Source organism: Ipomoea nil, unplaced genomic scaffold, assembly GCF_001879475.1.
Source record: "Ipomoea nil cultivar Tokyo-kokei standard unplaced genomic scaffold, Asagao_1.1 scaffold0415, whole genome shotgun sequence".
Classification (NCBI taxonomy): Eukaryota; Viridiplantae; Streptophyta; class Magnoliopsida; order Solanales; family Convolvulaceae; genus Ipomoea; species Ipomoea nil.
In genome coordinates, this window is record NW_017616843.1 from 2,123,614 (window position 1) to 2,127,223 (window position 3,610).

Genomic DNA, 3,610 nt, shown 5'->3' on the forward strand with positions numbered 1-3,610 from the left:
ACTCTCTGGAAGACCAGCTGGTGTCAGTCTAAATTGGAAGTGAAGGTCATAAATTAAATTTGGAAGATCAATGTAAAAAAAATGTGGTTGTAAAAGTGTTTTTCCTAAATTGAAAAAACAAAATAGAACGGAAAGATTAAAAAAGTGAGATAAACATACCTATTAATGTGAAAGGAAAGAAAATGACACCGAAAGCACCTCACATTAGGAGGCTTTCTAAATTCTTTTTTTCATTGTTGTATGGGCTCTATTGGGCTGTGTGGCCCAACAGTTTTAAAAAGATGGTGGTTCAATTTGGCCAGCCTATCAGGCGCAAGTGGGTAGAGGATGCACCGGCCCGTTATCCTTCCACTGCAAAGAGGAAGAGGTTTTCGCTGCTCTGTGAAACCAGCCTCACGCAGTGCCCTCCAATCTAAGGACCGAGTAGCCTCTGCCTTCGCAGAGAATCCACAGCACAACTCACCACTTGGAACGGGCAAGCCAGTAGATAACAACCAAGGCCCAGCCTTCAAGGAATGGCCAACCGTCCCACCATCTTAATGCTCCCACTCGGGTTACAAGCTTGCGCTACCAAGCCCAACAAGTAATTCTTCTAGCTACGGCCTTATTAAGAAAAAATATTTCTTCTCTAATTTCGATGTGGGAAATTGTTGGAGGACATGCTTGGCTGTCATAGCTAAAAATGGAGCAGAGAATTGTGTTTGTGTGTGTGTATGGGTTTTGTAAGCCATGAGATTTGCTTTGTATGATTTTTGTTGAAGGCTAAGGGGGCTTATATGTAAAGCAGAGACATATATAGCCTGGAAGCTTTAATTTGCTTCACTGAGTGAATGGAATGGCAGAGAGGATTGGGTTCTACTGGCAGCGTCCAATCACACCCTATAAGCTTTGCTTCGTTTTTATTTCCATCTCACATTAATTGTTTTTATTATTTAGTTTAGAAAGGATATTTTTCTTTGCTACAGAGTAATTATCATTTCATACAGAGGAGAGTTCACCATTCACAACACGCACCTCAGGATTCGAGTCGAGACATATGATCAGTTGTTCAGCTCCGTCCTAAAGGTGATCAATTAATTAGAGGCATAAATAATTTTCATCCATTATTACATCTATCCCTCGTATCTTAGTAGTTGTTTTCCTTGCATGGAAGCATAGATACGATGATTCTCCTAGCTTGTATGCCAACTCTTTTATACAAACTTACCAAATCTCTCAACTCACTCATCTTCATATATCTACAAATCAAAACCTTCTCGATCTGAGAATATATTATAATTAATTTTGGGAGGATCTTATTATGCTTTGTTTCAAATTTTCCCTTATGATACTGCTTTCTTTGTGATTGTGTTCTGAGTACTTGACTCAATAAGTCTCAACCGTCATATTGACCTTACTTACATTATTCTTTGCTGTTTCTATATATGGTATTGGCAAGGTCTGTTTTCTGATTTTGCTTAAAATTATAGTCTTCTCCTCTCATTTACTGCACATTATATTGTGCCTGCCATTGCTCAATGTATTCCTGTGGTGAATCCATATAATATTTAATCTAGCATTCTACTTGGGACTGTAACTCATAAATTCTTATTACTGCTCATTTTTGCACTTCATTTTGGAATTTAGAGAGAAAGTTTGGAGTAGAGTGTTGAATTGAATTATTGATAAGTTGATTATTTCATTGTTGTACCTATTGGGCCAGCGGAAACACCTCACATTGGGAGGCTTTCTAAATTTTTTTTCATTGTTGTACCGGCTCTATTGGGCTGTGTGGCCCAACAGTTTTAAAAAGATGGTGGTTCAATTTGGACAGCCCATCAGGTGCTAGTGGGTAGAGGATGCACCGGCCCGTTATCCTTCCACTACAGAGAGGAGGAGGTTTTCGCTGCTCTGTGAAGCTAGCCTCACGCGGTGCCCTCCAATCTAAGGACCGAGAACCCTACGCCTTCGTAGAGAGTCTATGGCACAACTCACCACTTGGAACGGGCAAGCCAGTAGATAGCAACCAAGGCCCAGCCTTCAGGGAAAGGCCAACTATTCCACCATCTTAATGCTCCCACTTAGGTTACAGGCTCACGCTACCAAGCCCAGCAAGCAATTCTTCTAGCTACGGCCTTATTAAGAGAAAATATTTCTGCTCTAATTTCGATGTGGGAAATTGTTGGAGGACATGCTTGGCTTAGCAAAAAATGGAGCAGAGAACTGTGTGTGTGTGTATGGGTTTTGTCAGCCATGAGAATTGCTTTGTATCATTGTGATAGAAATTGTATGGTTTTTGTTGAAGGCCGGCTAGGGGGGCTTATATGTGAAGAAGAGACATATATAGCCTGGAAGCTTAGCTTTAATTTGCTTAACTGAGTGAATAGAATGGCAGAGATGATTGGGTTCTCTACTGGCAGCGTCCAATCACACCCTATGATGCAGGCGAGGGAGGAAATGATATGATGAAAGAGCGTCAGCATAATTTGGAAGCCTAGGACTAGGTACGTACTATATATGTAAAATTTAGCAGTATTGATCCTTTATTGAGTTTAGGGGAAATTAGGGTTGTGATTTGAGATAGATTATATTATGCATACATATTTTTTGTCATGCTATTTTGATCCTTTTATGGATACTAAATGTGAAAAGTTAGCAGCAAATGTTGTTGCCATAGATGACTTGACTGTTGAGTTTGAATCTTTCTCTATTTTATATGGCTGATGCTTAGGCTATCTTTCTATTCACTATACTATTATCCAGTGGTTGGAATGTTAATAGTTTGGGTGTCTAAGAAACATTCAAACATCCATCAACTGCTCCAGCAATAATTGTTGTTTCGTTTCGTGTCAAATCGCCTCCTTTCCTAGCCTAATGCCCAGAATCATAACTCTGTATATTACATGCTCAACAACGGGCTTACAGGATCACAGATTACCTCATTGCTGTGAAAATCTACAAACATTTTCAGCTCTGCTTGACGCAGAAGAACAGCATGGCCTTTGCCCAACATCCAATCCAAAACCTGGAAACACAACCACTTAGGAGCCCTAAATTCTCAGCAGCAGAACTTAATCCATTTCTGCATTTGCTGCTCAAAGCTGGGCTGCAATCCAAAATTACATTTTATGCAGTTGTGTATCCGAGTACCATAGTGAGAAATTATGGCATGAGGCAAAATCTGCAGAAATGCATAAATATTAATTAGATTAGAAGAGTTGTAGGTTGAAGATATGAGCAAATATGTATATAACTTGCTGAGTGACCATTTGAGTTTTTACTAGAGAACCTCAAACCAGTCTGGTGGCAGGACCTCAAAAAGTCGGAAGCTACTCTATCAGAGCCAGGTTTCGATCCTGGGACCTGTGGGTTATGGGCCCACCACGCTTCCGCTGCGCCACTCTGATTTGTTGAATGTTAAGCTATTATTTATCGTTATCAATGTTCGAAGCTTCTCCTTTTATCCACTAATGCTCAGCTATTGTTTATGTATATCAATCTCCACAGCTTCTCCTTTTATCCACTATAAATAGAAAATCTCAATACATTCTAAGACTTACACGAGATGAAGCGGAGTGGTTGGCCAACTGATTACTTGCCCATTCACAATTTTTCTATTTGTATTATAAAT

At 39.8% G+C, this 3,610-nt stretch overlaps 1 non-coding gene across 1 annotated transcript; it reads right to left on the minus strand.

Annotated features, from left to right (window-relative positions):
* Positions 1–3,314: 3,314 nt before the first annotated feature.
* Positions 3,315–3,386, minus strand: TRNAM-CAU. Its single transcript has one exon. It is a non-coding gene; the product is annotated as a tRNA-Met (tRNA).
* Between the last annotated feature and the right edge of the window lie 224 nt (positions 3,387–3,610).